This window comes from Pinus tabuliformis, chromosome X (assembly GCF_031772625.1).
Source record: "Pinus tabuliformis cultivar Carrire ecotype Pingquan chromosome X, CPIR1, whole genome shotgun sequence".
Taxonomy (NCBI): Eukaryota; Viridiplantae; Streptophyta; class Pinopsida; order Pinales; family Pinaceae; genus Pinus; species Pinus tabuliformis.
Window position 1 is genome coordinate 94,345,828 of NC_142308.1, and position 23,695 is coordinate 94,369,522.

General features: G+C 38.1%; 1 pseudogene; it reads right to left on the bottom strand.

The window, feature by feature from the left end:
• Positions 1-592: 592 nt before the first annotated feature.
• On the bottom strand, positions 593-2,168 carry LOC149138562 (cytochrome P450 71AU50 pseudogene; annotated as a pseudogene).
• Positions 2,169-23,695: the final 21,527 nt, after the last annotated feature.

Here is a 23,695-nt window from a genome sequence, read left to right on the forward strand (position 1 = left end):
CTAAGGGAAAGGAACTGATGGAAAATTATAAAAAGACTAGTAAGACAAAAACAAAAATTATGGACTTATAACTCCTAAAACATTGACATTGATATTATAACTTTAATTATTATTATATTCTTATTTAATCGTTAATAATAGTAATGTTTTTTTTGGATATTAATATTGTATAACTTATTAATAGAGCCTATTAAATAAAACTCAAATCATTCTAATAAACTCAAAGATTGGTAAGAAGACGGGAAAAAAACTAACTAGGGATCCAACAACAGTTGATCTTCTAGCCGTTATCTCTATTGAAATTGTTTGGCCTTTTTCAATCTCAATTGATTCTCTAAACTTCCCCTAGTAAAAATAGAAAACATTCACAATAACTTAAGCCTCCTCAATACAACCATAATACAACCATGATACTTGGTTGTCTCAACAATCCGAGAGCAAAAGACCGGGTCCTCCCATGTTTTAGGTCCGAAAACATGCGTGGCTTCGAGAGATCTATTATTTCAACACGACATTAACCTAAACCAAACACGATAAACATGTGTCTATTTTATTGAAACCAAGGAAGACCGTTCGGAACGTCAACATAAAATCAGAGTACAGAGAGTCGAGGAGTTGGAACAGCCACGAGTTCATAAGCCCGGGGCAGTGTCAGTCCATTAAACCTTTCACTCATATCCAACTCCTGCCCATTCATCTTCCCCGGGAGCCTCCAGTTGAAACAGTGCAACAGCTGCCCCATCCCAAACTCTACAACCAGCATTCCCAATTGCTGTCCGGGGCATCCTCTCCGTCCCGCTCCAAATGGAATCCACTCAAAGTTCTGAACATTTACATCCACCTCTTCCGCCCCAGTTTTTTCCTGCATGAACCTCTCTGGCTTGAAACTTTCTGCATCCTCCCACGACTTTGGATTCCTCCCAATCGCCCAAAGGTTGAGCAGAACGCAAGTGCCACCAGGGATTTCATAGCCCGATACACTGCAATCCTCCAAAGATAAATGGAGAATGGCAAGAGGCCCTGGTGGGTGGAGTCTAAGCGTTTCTTTCACCACAGCTTGTAAATAAACGAGACAAGGCAGATCATATTCTTGTACCATACGCTCCATTCCAACCACGCGTTCAAGCTCCTCCTGAAGCTTCTTCAGCAATGGCGGGTTTCTCAGCACTTCGGACATTCCCCACTCTATCGCAATCGATGACGTGTCCGTTCCCGCGGCGAACATATCCTGCAAAGACAACGTACACCAATCTTTACTTTTTAAAAGTCATTGAAATTGAATGTTTTATTGTGAAAAAACATTTGACGTACAGCAATGACGCCTTTAAAACGTCCACAAGATCAGGGGTGACGTTGGGGTCATTCCGCGCAACGTGTTCCTCTATCACATTGTTGAAGAAATGGTCTACCGTCTTGTGTATTCTCTTAAATCGCCGTCCCAAACCTTGCAAATCCAGCCACGCCAAGTATGGTATATAATCTGCGATATTGAAAGTACCGGCTAACAGAAAACTTTCTTTGATGCTCTCAATTGACCGTTGGTCCGAATACTTTCTGCCGAAGGCCATCCTGCAGATAATAGAAGTCGCAAGTGTTGACACAGCTTTGCTAATGCTTACGGGAACATGAGAGCCCTCACTGTCTGCAATAATAGAACGAATCATAGCAGACACTTCCTCTTCTCTTATGAAGCGGAAGGACTCCAAGCGTTTGGAGCTGAGCAACTGTAAAACGCAGATCTTACGCATTTGTCTCCAGTAAGGACCATACGGAGCATAGCCCACGTTAGAGAAATTATACGACAAATACTTAGCAGCCATGGATTGAGGTCTTCCAGCGAAAAGGCGATCATTATTCTTGAGAAATTCCTTGGCCATATCTGCGGAGGAGACGACTAGGGTGAGGGCAGAGGACCCCAGGCGCAGAGACATGAGAGGCCCGCATTTGAGAGAGAGAGTTGCTAGGGCTTGGTGTGGAAGGTGTCCGAGCAGGAGGTGTAGGTTTCCAACGATCGGCAACGGAAACGGCCCCGGTGGCAACCTCCGTTTTCTCACTTGGAACAAGAATGCCCATGACACCGCCAATGCAAGTAGGATAGGAAAGGAAAATTTTATACAAAACTCGGCACATTCCAGCACTGGCCGCTCAGAATACAACAAATTCGCCATTGCTAGCAAATTAGCCACCCACAACGAATGAGGTACTCCACAGGCTCGTCACATCTATATATAACAAGAATTGGATCGGGCACTCTTAAGTCGAGTTGTCTACCGAGGTCTCGGAATCGGAAAAAAATTCAAAACATTTTGTAAAAATAGTGTTTTGAATCGTATTTTTGATAGTGGAATGGATTTAGCACCATCAAAAACATTTAGGACACTTAAAATTTTGAAATTTAACCACTATAACTTGGATTTACAAAAATCCTTACCGAATATTCTTTAAATACTACCAAAATTTCCAGAAATTTCTAAACTATTCCTCCAGCTAGTTAGACTACGGCCTCCTGAGTTTATGTTCGAAAGTATACTGTAAAATGATGTGATTGACCGTAACTCTGCACCTGTAAACCAGCCGGAGGAACCGCATTTTCAAATAAATAAATAAATGTAACTAACTTCGTAAGTTTCATACGCACACACTTCCCAATAGAAAGGTATGACGACCTTCATAAAATTAATGATATTTTGTTCACTAATAACGCCACATTGTCAACATTTTCAATCTGCCACGAAACTGACAAGAATTCTTGTCGCCCTTTTATAAGACAAGAATCTCGGGAGTAGATGTCTCTCTTTTGCTGAAAGTTGATTAATATATGGAAGCGGAGTAATTGTTTTAACAGTTAAAAGTAGTTGGAATTTAGGTAAAAAATTTCAAAAAATCTTGAAGATGCCGTGTTTGAATCATGTTTTTGATGGTAGAAATAGATTCAGCACCATCAAAAACATTTTGGACACCTAAAATTATGAATTTTGACAGTGTTTAATTGAATTTACAAAAATCCCTGCGAGATTTTTTCAAAATATGGCCGAAATTTCCACAACTTTTCAGGGCAAAACGCATAATTTGTAGACTACGGCCAAAGGTAAAGTTGCCAAGGAAAGAAGAAAATCAATGGTATCTAATAAGTATGGTTTGTCAAAGTATGTTTTACTTAATATATATATGATTTTACGGTCAATTCATAACATAATTCATAATATAAAGATCATTAGAACATAATAAAAAAATTGATATGGGAAATGTTTTTATTTATTATTATTACTATTTTTACATAGTTAAAAAATTTATTATAATTTAGTTGCCAAATAAGTAATAGGGATATTTTTATTACTATTATTTAAGGTAAATTACATTACCGAGAATTATTAGCTAGTAGTCTATAAGGGACAGGTTTTTATAGTGCTATATGCTCTTGAGTTTTCCTTACTTTTGAGTAAAATAAACTCTTAGCCAATTAGAGAAAAAAAACACTTATGATATTTCATAGGAAATCAAGAACAAAATGCCAGATATATCTTATATCTTAAACATATCATGAAGCTTAACTAAATCTTATTTGAACAAGATCAAACAGTTTAAAAGACAAAATAGATAGCACATTACTATTAGACACTTCCGAGATGGATACTAACCCAAGATCTAATAGCAAAGCTTCTTGGATAACACACCCCAAAGAATTATTTTCCCTCTATGTATGAAAAAATTGCACATCATTATATTGCTCCTATAGCTAGAAGATTTTCCTTTCCCACAATTCTAAGTGAAGAATTCTTAAGACAACTCTTCCATTAAACTAGTCTACAAGGACTTTTGAATCTCATACAATCTGAATGTTTTTACCTGCTTTCAACGAACATTCCTTCTGGGACACTATACATTTTTTTTCCATTTATTTAACCATTATATATATATATATATATATATATGATTAAATATCCATAAGTATTTAATTAAATATTTAGAATAAATAAGCAGTAGTCTAACCACCTAGCAAGGTTACAATTGTCAAACTTCAAGATTTTGGATGCCCCGGAGATTTTTGATGGTGTTGAATCTATTTCCACCATCAAAAACATGATTCAAACACTCTTACAGTGAGATTTTTTGAAAAAAATTGCTGAATTCAAGTCACTTTTAAACAATCTCACTACTTTTGACCACTTTTTACCCTTGAGACAATTCTTCCTACGCCATTTCTTTATATTAACATATTGTTAAAACTGATTGTACACATAATTAATTCTTTTTTAATATAATCCTAATCAATAATAACAAGGTTTTATTAAATTAAATATTTTATATCAGATATAATATATAAATAAATATTTTAACTTAGATATAAATATGGAGTTGTCTTTAGTGCGATTTTTTGGACTTTACGGTGCCGGAATCTAGTGGAAAAATTTGAGGTGAAATCTTGATGTGTGTTATTTAAACTAGTTTTTTGATATATATGGATTCAGCACCGTGGAAAACTGATGTGTGTTATTTAAACTAGTTTTTTGATATATATGGATTCAGCACCGTGGAAAACCCGTCAGCACTTCGATTGCACAAGATTACCCATCAAGCTTGTGATTTCAGTGAATTCCCTGCCGGATTTTAAAGAAATTAGACCCAAAAAACCTACCGTAAAAGCTTCCAAAAAATCACACTTAAAACAACTCTATTTATATATAAATGTTTTAAGTATATTATTTTTTGGAAAATATTTATTTTAAATTTTTATGTGTGAAAATTGAATATTTAAATTTAATCATTAGTAAATAGGAAAAAATACGCCAACATTAATTTGGTTAAATATTCATTAGTATTTAAGTAAATATTTAAAATAACTATTATTTCTTTATATTAAGATAAATTGATTGTAGATTTAATGAGTTTTTTTTTAAATATAATCTTAATCGATAGTAATAAGTTCGGAAATTTAGGGAGGCGCTTGAGATTGAAAAGAGGCCGAGTAATCTCAATAGAGATGATGGCTGGAAAATCAGTCGGTGTTGGGTCCCAACACTCTCGTCCTAGTCTTTTTTTTTTTTTTTAATCTATTATTATTCTGAATTATTATTATTATTATTATTATTTTATTTTTATTTTATTTATTTCTTTATTATTATTATTATTATTATTGATGATGATGATGATGATGATGGTTAATGTCCGCTGAGACCAAATAATGATCTATCGGACCTAAAAAGACAAATTATTTATTTTGATTTAAGATTTTATTCCTATGCTCAAAAAGCTTGGAGAGAAGCCTCCCGAGTTCACTATAATTTTGGCATTGTAAAAGGCTAGGAAGGTCAGTATTGTAACAAAGGTTGTGAAATTGAGATCTAATGTGGTTGTATGCAGGGCACTCTAAGAGGAAGTGGTTTTCGTCCTCAATGCTCCTATTCTCAGAAATATGGCAGATCCTTTCCATCCATGGCGTTTTAGGAACTACCCAGCGGCGAGTTTCACTATGGAGCTCATGAGAATTCGTTCTAATCTTTGCTATATTAATTTTCTTTTTTGAGCTAGTTAGAATAGAGAGATACGTTTGATCTTCAAGGGTGGGGTTGATGAACTTCTTATAATAACTTAATTTTCTTTTAGACGCTAAATCTTTCTCACACCACAATTTTTCTTTGAACTTAGAAGTAACAATATCTTTAATGTTATTTATGTTTTGCAAAGCATCATTCTCATTGATCTCCCAATAGTTTAACCAGGCCCTTGTGTCCTTATGCCATCCTCGGTTAAGCCTTAGGTGATTTTGGCTGGAATTTAAAGCTAGCTTAGGAAGTCTATGATTGTCTATGTTATTGAGCTTGTTCTTGTACATCAGAAACCTGAGCATAGCTAGGCTCTCAATAGAAGAAAGACCTGCTTCTATAAGGAGAATAGGATAGGGTGTATTACTTTTAATTTTCAGGTTATAAGTTATAAAACGCTTTTAGATTTGCTCAATCTTCCTCCATGATTCTTTGGAGATGTTGCAGCCCCAAACTTCACAGCCATATAAGATAACAGGAGTGACTAAAGTTTCAAAGAGGAACTTCTTTTTATCCCACATTACGAGGTTTGCTGCTTTACAATTATTTTCAAGACCAAAATAAGCTTTCCATCCCCCATTGATTCTTTTCTCAATGCTATGGCTCCAGTTGAGCTTGTGATGGATATCAACTCCTAGGTACTTGTAAGAATACACTTCCTCCAAGTTATTATTGTCATACGTAAAATTAGCGCAAGTGTCCTTCTTAGATTTGATAATCATAACTTTTGTTTTGTCTGTGTTAACAGTCATACCCATGGTAGAGCAAAAATCCTTAAGAAGCTTGAGTTGCTTATCAAGATCAGAAGGGCACCTTGCCAGAAGAACAATATCGTCAGCATAGAGAAGAAGGATAATGACTATCCCAGCTAAGATTGTGCCACCACATCCTGCTTCTTCTAAATAACCTTCGAGCTTATCGATGTAAATGCCAAATAGAGTAGGGGAGAGGGGGCAACCTTGTTTAACTTCGATGCTACACTTAATATCTTTTGACCACCCCTCATTGTTCTTTAGCTTGGCAATTACATTCTCGTATAGCCTTATAGCCACAGCTCTTAACTCAAGAGGAACCTTTAGCTCTTCTAACCTATTCCAAAGGTTGTATCTAGGAACCGTATTGAAAGCCTTTCTAAAGTCTACAAAGCAGCAGAATAAATTGGATTTATCATTACGACATTCCTCCGCAATGATCCTTAGCGTAACAAGGTGGTGTGTTGTTGAGTGATGCCTTCTGAAACCTGCTTGGCCTTTAGCCCGCTTACCTTCACTTTTAAGCCATATGCTTAACTTTTTTTCCAGAATACTACCATATAATTTGGCTAAGAGAGGGCTGATCATAATTGTTCGATAATTAGAGGGGTTATTTGTATCTCCACTTTTAAAAATAGGGATAATGAGGCTCTCAGTGCAAGGTTTAGGGAACCCTTGCTTAACAGCTTGATTGAAAAGCTTGTGGATGTGGGGGATGAGGACAGGGCCTCCAATTTTTAAGATTTCTGCCTGGTAACCTTCAATGTCCTTAGCTTTCCCATTCGCGAGGCGATTAACCCCAAACTTAATGTCTTCTAAAGAGAAGACTTCTTTCGTTGTAAGCAGGGTTTCCAAATTATCCGTGACATTAGGAGATTCATAAAGCTTTTTAAGATAAGAATTCCAATCGTGAAGAGCAATTTTATTATTATCCTTAGTCTTCCTAGTCAGAATCTGCCTCCAAAATTTCTTAGGAGCTACCTTAGAGAGGTGTAAGAGATTCTCCTGTCTTTGACGAATGTACTGCCTCTTTTTCCTTTTAATTAGGGCTTTGTATATTCTTATCTTGTCCATTTTAAGAGAATAATCAACAGCTTCCTTAATTGCTCTCCTCGCATGTTTGCAATCTTTGTCATACCAAGGATTGGTTTTGCTATTTCTTTTATTATTTGAGACTTCAATTGAGAACTTTTTAATAGAATATGAGAGGGTTGTAGTAAAATTATGATATAGGTCTTCTATGTTATCTATACTAGATAAAGGAGGCAAATTAGTTTTTAATTCATTTAGAAAGAGGTCCTTTTTTTTTATCAAATATTAAGTTCTTTTGGTTGTGAGTATCATTTTCTATGGGAACTCTATGCATGAAAAAATTGAGGGTTATAAGTAAAGGCCTATGATCGGAGTCAGGCTCGTGGTCGTTTAAGATGTCAAAGTTTATCATTTCGTTGTATAATGGAAGATCGGCAATAACATAGTCTACCACACTGCTACCAAGTCCATGGATGCAGGTCATCTTGCTGGAATTGGGCCACTTTTTTAGACCGTTGCAAATTATGAGATCCTGAGCACTACAGAGCTTGACAAGCTCTAACCCAAACAAATTTTCCCCTAGGTCTTCAGAGCTCCTTTTGTACCTACTAGCCAGGGTAGGGTCTTCGTCTAACCAAAGAGGATTAGGGTTGGAATGATTGCTTAAAATAATAGCTTGGTTGCTTGAAGTTCGGGCATTGAAGTCACCTATTAAAAGGATATTACCATCATTCCTTAGGCTAGAAATATCGTTCTCTAAACTATTGTAAGGGTTAGTTTTATCTAGATTCTTCTTCTTATAGAGGTTAGAATTAATGGGGGGGAAATAACATATTGCTATGTAGGACTTTTTATTATTAATGTATTTGATCTCTATCCAACTAAATTGGTTGTAAGGGTCGTTTTTATAAAGCCTAACATAGGGGGAGATGTTCTTCTTAATGTAACAAGCTATTCCCCCAATGCCTCTACGGGAGGATCGCTTGTTCCATGTAGAGCATAGCGTAAAGCCATCTATGTTAGGGACCTTAGATTCTTCGTGCTCCCAAGTTTCAACAAGTAAAATAATATCAACATCATTTGAAATCCAACTTAGCTTGGGGCCTTTGTTCCATGGGAAGCCCTGACAGTTCCAAGAAAGGATCCGGAGCATGTTTAATTGCTATTGATTACTATCTTTTTGGTTTTTGTCCCGAATAAAGGCTTTTCTATTTCTGATTATTGCCCATTTTCCTTCCTTTCTAGCTTCTTTTACCTTTTGAACCTCCTTTCTTAATTCTGCTTGATCTTCTGGAATGAGATATTCATTTATGAATATTCCCGTTCCTTTTAGACTTGAGGTTTTACTAAGTATGTTGTGCTTATGATCAGTAGAGCTCACCTTTATGCGGATTAATCTTCCTTTATTCTCGGTTAATTTCCCCAACCTTGTTGCTTCTGTGAGACACACTGTTTCAATTTGTAATCTATTATGTAATTCTGTCTGGACTAAGGCTAAAGTATCCTCATCTTCTTCCTCTTTTAAACCGAAGATTATAAGGTTTAAGGTCCTTTTGTTACGTTCGTGGTCTAATTCTATTAATTTTTTCATTTCGTCTTTAATTGGTTTAATATCTAACTTATCTACCACACTATTTAAGGTGAGGCGGCTATTAACTTTTTCTTCTAATTCTTTAATCATGTCTTTCATTTTAAGACCCTCTAAGGTATCAACGTCTCCTTGCTGGGATGGTTGGTTAGTATCTTGGTTTTGTTTTTCTATAACATGCAATCTAGTCTCCATTGCCTCCATTTTATTCTCCAGTAGTTCTATTTTATTTTCTATTTGTTTCTGGGTAGTGTTTTCAAGAGATGCAAATTTGTTTTCCAGCACGGCTTCTAACTCTTTTTGTAACTTGGCTTCTCTTTCTTCTCTGCGTTTCTCTAAAGACTCTATATACTCATAGAGGCCTTGTAGGGTAACTGTGCTAGGTCTACCCTTGGTAATCTTTGGTAACTGTGGTGAAGTATTCATACTGGAAATTATATGAGCAAATATGTATTAAAAAAGAAAAAGATAAGGAATGTGTGCACCTGATATCCGAACCTGATGTGCGAGCCAAGATCTCCAAGCTTTGGATTGCGAGCTTTAGAACCAAGAGACTGTTTATATATTGCCGAGACGAGACTGTTTATATATCTTCCGAGACTGCTTATATATCACCAAGACTGTTCATATATCACCGAAACTGTGTATATCGCGAGACTGTTTATATATCACCGAGACTGTTTTGTGAGACTATATGCGAGAGTATATATATAACCGGAACTGGGACAGCGAGACTATATATCACCGAAACAGCGAGACTATATATCACCCAATGCCTATATATCACCGAAACAGCGAGACTATATATCACCCAATGCCTGTATATCACCGAAACAGCGGGACTATATATCACCTGAGACTGTTTATATATGTCACCGAGACTATATGCGAGAGTATATTATCACCGGAAACAGCGAGATCTGTTTATATGCGAGAAACAGTTTATATATCACCGGAGCCGGGACAAGAACACCGAGATCTGCGACTGTTTATATATGTCACCGAGACTATATGCGAGAGTATATTATCACCAAAACAGCGAGATCTGAGAACAGCTTATATAACACCGAAGCCGGGACAAGAACACCGAGATCTGAGACTGTTTATATATGTCACCGAAACAGCGAGATCTGTTTATATGCGAGAACAGTTTATATATCACCGGAGCCGGGACAAGAACAACGAGAGTATGCAAGAGTATATTATTTCCGAGACTGTATGCGAGAACAATTTATATATGTCACTGAGAACAGCGAGAGTTTGTGACTGTTTATAGACTATATATCACCTGATCAAAGAAAAATAGTGCAATGACTTATAGACTTTATATAACTGCGAGACTTATATACAATGCACTGTTCCGCTTGACTTATTTTTATAATAATAATAAAAATAATAATAATTATTATTATTATTATTATTATTATTATTATTTAAGGGGTTGGTCCCCCTAGGATAATATAACTTTAATTACTAAAATATAATTTTAATATAAATATAATTTTAAACATATTTTGAATTATATTTTAATATAACTTTATATAATTTTTAATATATTTAATAATTAATTGGAATTTTAATTCTGAATTATTTTTAGTTACTTAGGGGACCTAATTGCTTTGTTATAAAAATAAAATAAAATTAATTATTTATTAATATTGGTATTTAACTATTATCATAATATTATTTTATGGGACTGGTCCCTCTCTAGATAAATTAATTTATTTTTATTATTTTTATTTATTTATTTATTTATTTATTTTAGTAAATAGAGTTTTGATCTCTGGACCTAGTCAAAAGTAGCCGTTGTCTTTGGAGGCTTTGCTCTGTCTATTTAACCTGCTATGCTCGATCTGTCTCTTCAACTTGTCCTGACGATGAACCACACTGTTTGGTTCGAAACGCGTGGACAAATGATGTCTCATGTGATCTTCGCCGAAAAATCCTTTATAAGTTTTTATTTTATCATACATATTTTATATATATAAATAATTTTTTTAACTTAGATATAAATATTTATATATAAATAATTATATTAATTTAGATATAAATATTTATATATAAATGTTTTAAGTATATTAATTTTTTGGAAAATCTTTATTTTTTATTTTTATGTGTGAACAATCAATATTTAAATCTAATCATTACTTAATTTTTAAATCTAATCATTACAATATAGAATCCAAGAGGCTTCCAAAAATTGTTTCTAACTTTAGTCAAAACCCCCTCAATCTTGATTCAACCTTTGGGGGATTAAGGGGGAAATCATTATGGGAAGCAAGGACAGTATCAAAAATATGAGTACCTCCAATTTTAAGGACAAGATATGGGATACTAAGGAGTTGGAGGGTAAAAGGAAGCTAAGGTACTATAAGGAGGTTATCAACCCCACCCTCTATAACCAGAATTATCTCTCTATGTTGACTAGCACCAAGAAGAAAATGAACATCGCTAGGATCAGAACTAACTCTCATGAGCTTCAAAGTGAGACTCTGAGGTGGTCTACTCCCAAGACTCTATGGGACCATAGAATTTGTCAGATTTGTGATACTAAGAAGTTGGAAGATGAAAAGCACTTCATTTTAGAGTGCCCAACTCTTGCCCATATCTGCTCTCAATTGGCTATCATCAGCCGACCTCCAATCTTCTTGACTTATTAAGCTAGCCCAACTATAGCTATATTGGAATGCTTCTTCCCCTGGTCTTTGATCACATAAACAAGATTTTGAAGAATGACAATTAGACTCTCTTTTTTTGAGGTCCAATAGACCACATTAATCTTACTTACGTTAATCATCATCATCTTCATTATCAATAAAATAAATAGATAAAAATATAAAAACATTAAAATTTACATCGTAGATATTGTATTATTCTTTTTTTATTATTATAACTTTTTTATAACTAAAAAATATGTAATATAATCCCTCCCCACCCCCCCCCCCCCCCCCCCCCCCCCCACACACACACACACACACACATATATATATAATAAAAATTAAATTAAATTTAAATATAATAATATAAGTATACCAACCCTAAATTTAAATGCACTTATGTACCTATAATATAAGTATAATAATAATTTTAGATGCACTTATATACCTACAAAATTAAAGGGAGGGGGTTTAATCCCTTGACCTCTTCCTGCCTCACCCTTTTTCAATTGGAAATTTCCATAAAAGCAAATCAAATTAGAGGAAGGGTTCAAACCGGTGACCTCTTCCCCCTCAAATTTTGGTATTGAACTATAATGAAAACCCCGTTATTCGAGGATGAGGGGTGGAAATATATATATATGGGGCTTTCCACCCGTCATCCGCAAATAGTGCATGCAACTAACCTCCATCAAACAACTTCAAGCACCTACCTCCCAACCCCTCTAAATGGTCCTATCATCCAAGGATATCATTGCTTGCGGCATTCCATCATCTAGTTAATGACTGATGATCATAAATTCATACAAAATAGTCAACTAGTTAGATGAAGAGAATAGATTAAACTTTTCTCCATTTCTTTTTTTCAACCTTTCACCATTCTCCTTGAGATGGCAATGGGGAGATGATGGCTAGCTAATTTCCTTCTTCTATTCTTGGATTTCCTTGTCTGAATTAGAATTATCTGATGTGTGATGACATTTGTATCCACTAGGATCCTTTGCTTCTGATATCCTGGCTAGCTGTGTCACAGTGACCTGTAAATCAGTTAGTTCTTGAGATACTTCCCCCTTTCCTTCATTGTCTTGTGATTTCTGATTTTCCACATTGGGAGTGGGTACTTTTTCTGCTTCGTCCTCTTCCTCATCTAGCTCATTTGGTCGAAATTTCCATCCTTTGGGCTGCTTCCTTGGTTTCTTCTTCCTTCATGGTTCTTTCTTGGCTTCAAGGCACAAGTTTTATAGATGTCCTATTTGTCGGCATATTCGACATCTAAAGGTTGTGTTCTCAAAATATAGGAGCTGAGTCCAGTTCTGCTTGTTGTGTATCAATTTTATGCGATCCCACGGGCCTTTACTGAAGTCCACTTATACACATATTCGAGAAAAAGTGTAGATTTGTTCCTCCATTCTTTGTGTAACTATATTTATGTATCATCCTAAAATATTCACAACGCCTTCTAGCACTTGGTCATGCCAGAAGTGTAAGGGGAGGTTATGAAGTCTAAACATAACAGAATTTTTTATACAGTCATGGTGTTTGCATCAAATTTTGGGAACCATGGGGTAATGAAAAGCCTTGTAGATCCCCAAAACCACGGGCCTTCCTAAAGTACAATTTCTTGATCCTCGATGATGCTTTACGATGAAGAATCCTTTAGAGCAAAGATGTATTTCATATTTTGTTGTCCATTTTGTGAAGATCCACTAGAATAGATCCATTGGTTTTGGCCAAAAACTATTAAATCTGCAGATGATGGCTTGTGCTTCATAAGTTGTGCATAGATTGATTGTTTCTAAAATATCTATGACCAGTTCTGGAATGTAATTCACTTGTTCCACTATGTATGGACTGAGAGTGTTAGGAATTTTTTCTGGCCATGCTGTAGTTGTTGGATCCCCTTGTAGAATCTTTTTGTAGAAGAGACCACCCTTGATAAGTTCCTTGTTTGGTTTTGTACCCTTGGGTAAACTCGATCCGACAACCTCACTTGCTGCCTTTGACTTACTTGATCCTGCAACTCTGCCTCTCAGTCATAGATTTTGGATGATGGTGGTCGCAGGATGAATGTTGTAATCTTGTAGACTCCAATCATCCTGCAGAGATCTATCACCATAGATCAGGTTTTGTAGATGCGTTGAATAACCTAGATTGATCATGATGTTCTGCTTCAGTTGAGAAACCTTGTCCAATGTTTATACCCAAACTTATGATGATTTTCTAGTAGGGGTTTTTACAAAAAATTGTACAGTATTCTGTTCTACCAATTCTTCCTAATCCAGGGGGATGTATGATACATTTTTAGTATCAGTGATATATGTCACCTCAGAAGCCTCCAACGAAGTCTTCATTGTGGGAATAATCCATATTGTGTTGCATTTTCTAACGAAATAGGGTCGAGCCGCATAAAAGGGTTCTAGTGGGCATAGATTTGATACTGATTCAACCTGGCTGGGAGAGAAAAATTTTGGATCTAAAATGGACAAATCTAGCATAGATCGACTTTGCATTGTACTGGTTATCTACATTCCCGGTGGTGCCTGGATGAAATAGATAGCCTCTTCGACAGAGAGAAAAATCTCAGTAAGTTGATAAGATATCTTGGCAAGTGCAATCACGGATGCAGATATCCAAACCCAGATAGCGCAAAAGGTAGATCTGAGTGTACATTGACGAGTCTCTACAAGTGTGTATCTAGCCCAGAACAATAAGTCGATTAGAAGATAGAAATTTGCCTCCCTTTCCCAGATAGGAACCAAATCAGATATGATGTCCGTAAGAAATCAGAGGGAGATCTCATGGCTTACTGATCTATCCAGCTCAATACAAAGGTTATAGATATTTCCATCTGCATACTGGGCAAGAGATGCAATCCCAATGTCAACAATCTCCTCAACTACAGAGATCTCCGAAACCCTAGCTTTCTTCATCCTTTGAAGGTAAGCATAGTTTCGATTCGCATCATGGTGGAGGAGGGAGTTGTAGATGCTCGCTCTCTTGATAGATCCTCCATCACAAATCTTCGCTTTTGCCTCACGCCTTCCATTGCCATAGATCACCAACTCCTCAGATGCTCTATTGTTGCAGATCTTCGCCATCACAGATCTATTTTTGATATCTTCGTCATCACAGATCTATTTTTGATATCTTCCTATCTTAATTCAACTCTCTTTGTTGTTTCCTTTTATATATATATATGAATTTAATAAATAAAAAAATTGTATATATACTTGAAACTCTATATTAAAAATTCAATTTTTCTTGCATCCTCAAGGTTATTGGGCAAAGTAACATTACATATTCCTCATGCAAAGCTGTTTTTTTACCATGTTCAAGAAATCACACAAAAGCATTGAAGGCATCTACAACCATATTACTTAGTAATTCAACCTATATTCTCATAAAAAATTTCAAGAGTTATATGGGCACTAAATTGCTCCTTGAGGTAGGTGTTAGAAGGGGGCATAATTGGACGCCTCCATGAACAAATTTCACCAAATCAAAAGGAATCTATTTTAGTTATATTGTAGCAACATATCAATTCTAGAATTTGTTTCAAATTTTTGGTTTAATTTAGAATCCCCTGAATCCCCGCCTATATTGGCCTTTTAATTATTCTTTTGCATAACTTTTATAAACCCATATCTCACTCATCATAAGTTGAATTGGTGCCAAGGGAAAGGCACATGGAAGATGGTGTGAAACAATATAACATGAAGGCAACACTTAGGTCTCCATAAGTTCCACAACACCTGAGTCAAAGGAAAAGGCTTCATAACACTATGACTAAGTGATCATTTAGTCTCTTCACATCATGGCTATTGTGCTTAACCTTGAGTTTAGTGGGATGGATGAATTGGCACTCTTTTTAGTATATATATCACTTATTTTTCACTTGTTTCTCCTCCTAAAGGGCCCCACATACCAAAAAAAAAAAGCAAAAAACCCCAAAACATTAAAAAACAAGAGGTTGGCATCCATCCAACAAGAGAAAACAAAAATATCTAGTTGTTGTACTTGCATATATACATATATGTTATATGTGAGTCTATGCATGAAGTTGGGTTACACTTTTTGGCAAGAAAGGGTGCATTTTGGGTGTATAACAACTCGATCGAGCCATTTTAAGTGCTTGATTGAGCAATATTTCAACCTTCGATCGAGTTTTTTAAGGGCCTAAATATAGCTCGATGAAGCATTAAAACAAATCATCGATCAAGCTCTTGTGTGACCTGAGGTTATCTAGGAGCTTGATTAAGCCTTAAAGCTAGATCGAGCATCTGTTTAACCATATTAAGGGCTCCATCAAGGTTTTCTTAAACCCTTAATCAAGTTATTTGAATTTTATAACTCAAGTGCTTGATCAAATGTTTTAAGTGCTTGATTGAGCTCCTGTGGTCCTAAAAATCACAATTTTAGTAGCCCTTTTGTACATTTCTCTGCAACACCATTTTTTACCCTAACGAACTTAGGGTAGAATTTGTTCTTAAGTTGAGGAGTTGATCATGTTGGATTCGTGAAGGAATCCTCTATCCAATGACATATGAGTTTCACATTTTTGAATTCACGTGATAATTTTCATCTAATTTCTTTTAAAAATAATGTTTGAAATTTTTTGGATAGTTTCAAAGGGGTTGAATAAAAAATCAATAACATAAAATATACACAATGAAAAAATTTCAAAAAATACTAATTACGAGTCCTTTTCAAAAGAGTATTCTTGGATTTTCAATTTATTTAAATAGTTGAAAAAAAACTTACGTGAACACATGTGTCTGAAAAATGCAATTGAAATATTACTTCGCCAACTTTGAAAAATAATAAAAAATATATTTTTGCATAACTTAGTTCTTTCTATGTAGATCACACACACACACACACACACACACACACACATATTAGACTAAGTTATGCAACATGAACACACACATACTGATGGGGCCAGCCCACGTGGTCCCGCCGTTCCAAAGCTGATGTGTAATGCACTTACGATCTGGACAGTAATGTAATTGATTTGGTAATAAATGTTGTTTGATTTTCAATCTCCTTGGGTTACGGCATGGGTACCTTGATGGTTTGCTGGGTGGACATCTGTCCCTCCTCGGGATCTTGGAAACCCGCCTCGGTTTGGGTTTTACTCCGTTCGCGCTCCTTGGGTGGTCATTGTTGCACTGGTCTTTAGCTCTGCGAGCTCCTGGCGATTCTTTGTAACTCTTGTGTTTTCTGTGATGAAATGTATGAACTCTGCCTGCCCGGTCGACAGTGTGGTGTGCGTTTGGTTGCGGTCGTGGTCTCTGCTATTCCAAGTCTTGGCATGTATGCTATTGATTGTTTGGTGAAGCACTAGTAAGGTTTGAACTATGGTTCCGTTTGCATGTGTTTTCGCTGTCGTTGTAGTGTGTATCCGGCTTTGATATTCGCCTCTGTGTATTCTGGTCACTGTCTGCTCATATCTCACAAGGGTTTATATCTATGCGAGAGCTGTAAGGTTAATGTGGACATGGGTTTGTCAGCTTCCAACTTCGACTGGTCATGAGGCATGCTCTACCCGTCCCTTTGCCAACTCAACCGGTAAGCTTCCGTTCTTTGCTAGATTTTATTTCTGCTATTTGTTTTGAGACTAATGGCTCGGCTCCTCTGTGAGCAGGGGCTCGTCTGGTTACGGAATTTACAGCTACGGCTCGCCTATCAGGTAATGGCCCTTGTTAAACTTCCTCAATAGTTTCTTCCCGATTCTCCGTTCTGGTTTTCGTTTGCTGTGGTTGGTGACTGACCCTTTCTTCGTTTGCCCTTATGCAGGTGGAGCTGTTCGTTGGTCCGAACACTTGGACTCCCGGCCACCCTGAACAGTATACGGGTAGCTTCACCTTGTCGTTTTAACTGTGCTTGTTTGGGTTCTTGTATGGTCTGCTTGGTTTTCGTTGGCTCTGTGCCGCTGTCTGCTGTTGGTTTCTTAGGTGCGAGGTTCTGTGGTAACCTCAGGGGATGGGCTCGAACTCTTTATTGAGGGCTTTTGTTTACAACCGTGTCAGTTCCCCATGTCTGCGAACTCGGTTGGTTTTGTAGTTATTTTGAACAGAGAATGTGAATACTGATACAGACTTTTAATGACTATGTTCTATCCTGTGAATTCTATATGAAAATAAATCTGGAACCACTCGTATGGTTTTGCTTGCATACCTGTTAAATGTATATACACCTGAGCGCTATGTCCGCATGACCTGTGCTAGTCGTTGTGGCTCTTTGTTTGGTTATTGGGATTTTGTTCTGGTTCGGAGTCTGTAGTGAACCTGTTAACAATGTTTTTGTACCATAAAAGAAAACAAAGGAATACACAACATTGAATTTCTTTTCACAGTATTTGAGGACACTTGTGGAATTTTATGTGCACTAAAAAAATGAGTATATTTATTTATGTTACTTATCTTCTTCACTGGCCAGCCCCTATTGGGCTTATTTTTCCTCCTTTTGTATCACTGTCCTCGAACAGTTGGATAACTGCTGTTAGTTGTTTTGTTGTCAGTTACAATAGGTATTTCGTATTTGAAACTTATTCTTAACTGGCATGTTTTCCTTTGCGTGTATTTAAAACAGTGATATAACTGTTAGGAAACAAATGACTCTGACTAATTACTATTGTTCCTAATTAGAGTTCATTACATTATTCTTGGCATCTTTAATAGAAAAGTTAAATAACAAAAACAATAAATAAAAATAAAGACAGACACGCTGTCCGTCCAGTGAGTTGTGTTCTCTGTCCTTTTCAGAATCCATATCAACCTTCTTTCTGTCTTCATCCTGTTAACCAGATGCTCCTGCATCAGGCTCCCGGGGTAAAAGAAAATCATGGCTCCATTCCATGAGTTCCTCCACCGAATAACCAGCTTTCTGTATCTGCGCCTCGTCGAGCCATGAGCTATCCTCCATCGGACGATCTCTCCACTTGATAAGGTAATGCAGATATTCCTTCCTGTGTGTCTTCTTGGCTACCTGGGTGCTGAGGATCCCTTCAATCTCATGGGACTTTACCAAAGGCAATTGTTTCTTCCAAGAACTGTCTCCAAATTGGGTGTCACGTGTTGGCTGTACCACACTATCATCCTCTATTTGGGCATTATATGGGAACAGATCCGCCACATTGAAAATAGGTGATATGCCTATGTCAGGTGGCAGTTGAATCTCATAAGCATTGGCTGAAAATTTACGTAGGATTTTGCAGGGACCAATTTTCTCATATTTCAGCTTATTATATGTGCCCTTAGGAAACCATTCCCGACGCAGATGCGCAAGGGCCTCATCCCCAACATTAAAATGCACCTCTTGTCGCTTTGAGTCCGCTTGCTGTTTGTATTTCTGTACGTTGTCCTGCAACCTTAGTTTGATTTTTTCATGTAGTTCGCTCATTGCTTCGGCAAAGTCTTCCCCATCCACGCTTCGTCGTTCCAGCTTTCCCAAATCTCGTAGTTCATGTATTCCCTGAGGATGCATGCCATACAAAATCTGAAATGGGCTAAGTCCGGTGCTACGATTGGGCGAATCGTTATAAGCGAATTCTGCCTGGGCGAGAGCTCGGTCCCATATTCGTGAATTTTCTCCAGTCAAACTCCGTAATAAATTTCCCAAGCTTCTGTTCACCACTTCCGTTTGTCCATCAGTCTGCGGATGATACGCAGAGCTGAAGTTCAGTTGCGTGCCCAACTTTTTCCACAGGGTGCGCCAAAAGTGCCCTGTGAACTTTACGTCCCTGTCTGAAATGATAGTTCTGGGTAGGCCATGTAATCTAACAACCTCCGTGAAAAACAGGTGTGCCACGTACGTGGCGTCACTAGTTTTCCGGCAAGGAATAAAATGAGCCATTTTTGAAAATCTATCTACCACCACCATTACTGAATCATACCCTCGCTATGTTCTAGGCAGTCCAAGAACAAAGTCAATGTTGACCGAGTCCCATGGCCTGCTTGGAACAGGTAGTGGTGTGTAAAGTCCGGTATTCTGACTGTGTCCTTTTGACAGTTGGCAGACTTTACACCTGTTTACATATCTCTGTACATCCCTGCTCATTTTAGGCCAATAATAGAAATGTCCGAGTTGCTCCAAAGTTTTGTTGATGCCAAAATGTCCCGGTAATTCGCTGCTATGCTTTTCCCGTACAATATTCTCCCTCATTGAATAGTCCGGGATACATAATTGCCCACCTCTGAATAATAATCCTTCATGTAAATTATAGTCTAACCACGGGCTTGCATTCCTTAATACGGGATTTTGGCAGGCTTCAAAAGCTTCCTTAAAATCCATGTCGGTTTGATACAAATATTTCAAATGTTCAAATCCCAATACCTGTATGCTACTCTCCTGTAAGAGCAAGGCTCTTCTGCTCAAAGCATCTGCCACTTTGTTGGCTTGCCCACTTATGTGTTTTAACACGAAAGTGAAACTCTGCAAGTATTCTACCCACTTGGCATGCTTATGGTTTAACTTGTGCTGCTGCATTACGTATTGCAATGCCGAATTATCAGAAAACAGAACGAATTCATTGCCCAGTAGGTAGTGCCTCCAATGCTTTAAGGCTTGGACCACTGCGTAAAATTCCTTGTCGTATGAGGAATATTTTTGCCGGCTTTCATTCAGTTTTTCACTGAAAAATGCCACTGGTCTATCGTCCTGACTAAGCACAGCACCAATCGTTGTTCCACTTGCGTCACACCGAACTTGAAAAAGTTTATTGAAATCAGGCAGCCTCAAGATTGGCCTCTCCGTGATCTTCCGCTTCAAAAGCTGAAAACTGTCTTCTGCCTTCTTGGTCCAACAAAAAGGCTGGCTGGCCTTTTTGATGGTCTCTAACATTGGTGCACAGATTTCACTGAAATTTCTAATAAACTTTCGATAAAAACTTGCCAATCCGTGGAAACTACGTACCTCAAATAAGCTCTTCGGTGACGGCCAATTTATAATTGCTGCAATCTTCTCGGGGTCCATCTTCAATTCATTTTCTGCAACTACAAACCCCAAATAGACCAGCTCCTTCTGCAGGAAAGTGCACTTATTTAAGTTTATCAACAGTTTGTTCTGCTGTAACTTTTTGAACATGTTGAAGATGCTCTCTTTTTGTTCTGCTGAAAATTAAAATGTCATCAACATAAACTATCATGAACTTACCAATAAATTCCTTTAACATCTCATTCATTAGTCTCATAAAGGCACTAGGAGCGTTGCTCAATCCAAATGGCATGACCAGCCATTCGTACAGCCCTTCATTAGTTTTGAAAGTTGTTTTCCACTCATCTCCTTCCCTGATTCTGATCTGATGATAACCACTCTTCAGATCAATCTTTGTAAAATAAGCTGCTCCACTAAGACAGTCCATCATGTCGTCCATCCTGGGTAAGGGAAATCTATATCGAATCGTAATTTTATTAATGGCCCACGAATCTGTACACATTCGCCATTCTCCACCCTTCTTAGGTGCAAGTACAGTTGGTACTGCACACGGGCTCAAACTTTCTCTGATCAGTCCCTTATCCAACAACTCCTGCACTTGTTTACGAATTTCTTCATTGTCTTTCAGACTCATCCTATACGCTGCCTTGTTTGGCAAGCTTGCTCCCGGTATAAAGTCAATGTGATGGCTAATACTCCTCTTGGGAGGCAACTTATCAGGTAAATCATCAACCACAATGTCTTGGAATTCTTTCAACAGCTCCTGAATTTCTACAGGCAGTTCTGCTTTTTCTGTGTTCAGCAACACCGGTCTTGTCCTCCTTACAATTGCATAATTGACCTCATTTTCCTCAATCTGCTTCACAAACTGTTTCCCTCCAATTAACAATGTTTTTGTGCCACTTGGTTCCGCTGCATCCTCTTCCTTGATGGGTACAAGCGTATGTTTGATCCCATCTTTCACAAATTTATAACAATTTGTCTTTCCATCGTGTGTCACCCTCCGGTCATACTGCCACGGTCTCCCAAGCAGTATATGGCACACGTCCATTGGCATAATATCGCAGACCACCGTGTCGTGATATTTGCCAATGTGAAATTCTACCTCGCACTGTTCATCAACTAATAACTGGTGGCCTTTCTGTAGCCACGACACCTTGTAAGGCGTGGGGTGTTTAAGCCGCTTCAAGCCCAGCTTCTCCACCATTTCGGTGGCAACCAAATTGTCTGTACTTCCGCTGTCTATAATCAATTTACAACACTTTCCCTGTGATTTGCAAACTGTTCGAAACAACGCTTTTCGCTGGGTCTGTTCAGCCTTCTCTTTGGCTGGTTTCAACAACACCTTGTTCAAAATTAGAGCTTCCCCCGTTTCTGCCACATTCTCTATCTCCCGGGGTTGTGCTTCAGCTTCCTCAGGCTGCGCAACAAATGCTCCCCTCTGGCCAACGTGTTCAGCTTCCGGACATTCGAAGGATCTGTGCCCCCACTTGTGGCACCTGTAGCACTGGACATTAGTCCCTCTTCCGCGACCATTTCCTCTTCCCCGCTGATATGGCCGACCTCCTCTAGTGCTTTCTCCCTTTTCTGCTGTCCCTGAAGCTCTGGAACTGCTACCTTCTTCGCTGTTTGTGGCAGTTCTCCCTCTGCCGTAGGACTGTCCTCGTCCTCTGCCATTCCCTCTCCCTCTCCTGTTGTTCTGCTTCCTGTTGATTTTCTCCTCAGCCTTTACAGCACTCTGAAAGGCTTCCTCAATATTTCGGGGAGAGAGAATACTGATCTCGTCCAATATTTCCAATCTCAAGCCATTTACATACCTTGTTGTTTTTTCTGGAGTATCGTCCGTATAACCAGCACGTAAATTTACACGGTAAAATTCTTCTGTATATTCCTTTACAGTCATACCCTTCTGCCTTAAATTTTGCACTCGTCGATAAAGCTCAACCTGGTAGTCTTTCGGCAAAAATCTGCCCTTCAGTTTTTCCACCATCCGTGGCCACCTTTTTATTGGCAACTTGTTCATTCGTCTCCTGTCCGCTTGGACACTATCCCACCATAAGGCGGCATGTCCTTTTAATTTAGTTGCAGCAAATCTAACTCTTTTATCCTCACTGACTTCCTCATTTTCAAAATACTTGTCTAATTCACTTATCCAGTCCAGCAAGACATCTACGGACAGACTACCATCATAGTTGGGAATCTCCGGTCTGGGTTTGCTGTTGGCTAACAGAATTGATCGCAACAGTCTTAACTCTGGGGCTTCTTCTTCTGACCCATCTGTAACAGTTGCTGCCTCATCTTCACTATCATCCCCAAGTTCCGGGTCTCTTCGCCTACCCGCCTCTACTGCTTCCAAGCGAGCTGTAAGGATTCTCAACTGTTCTCTCAATCCTTCGTCTGCTACTCTGCGTGCACCTCTCCCACGTCCTCGTCTTTGTACTTCCATCTTCCTCTACTTTCTCAAAAATGTTGCTCTGATACCACTTGATGGGGCCAGCCCACGTGGTCCCGCCGTTCCAAAGCTGATGTGTAATGCACTTACGATCTGGACAGTAATGTAATTGATTTGGTAATAAATGTTGTTTGATTTTCAATCTCCTTGGGTTACGACATGGGTACCTTGATGGTTTGCTGGGTGGACATCTGTCCCTCCTCGGGATCTTGGAAACCCGCCTCGGTTTGGGTTTTACTCCGTTCGCGCTCCTTGGGTGGTCATTGTTGCACTGGTCTTTAGCTCTGCGAGCTCCTGGCGATTCTTTGTAACTCCTATGTTTTCTGTGATGAAATGTATGAACTCTGCCTGCCCGGTCGACGGTGTGGTGTGCATTTGGTTGCGGTCGTGGTCTCTGCTATTCCAAGTCTTGGCCTGTATGCTATTGATTGTTTGGTGAAGCACTGGTAAGGTTTGAACTATGGTTCCGTTTGCATGTGTTTTCGTTGTCGTTGTAGTGTATATCCGGCTTTGATATTCGCCTCTGTGTATTCTGGTCACTGTCTGCTCGTATCTCACAAGGGTTTATATCTATGCGAGAGCTGTAAGGTTAATGTGGACGTGGGTTCGTCGGCTTCCAACTTCGACTGGTCATGAGGCATGCTCTGCCCGTCCCTTTGCCAACTCAACCGGTAAGCTTCCGTTCTTTGCTAGATTTTATTTCTGCTATTTGTTTTGAGACTAATGGCTCGGCT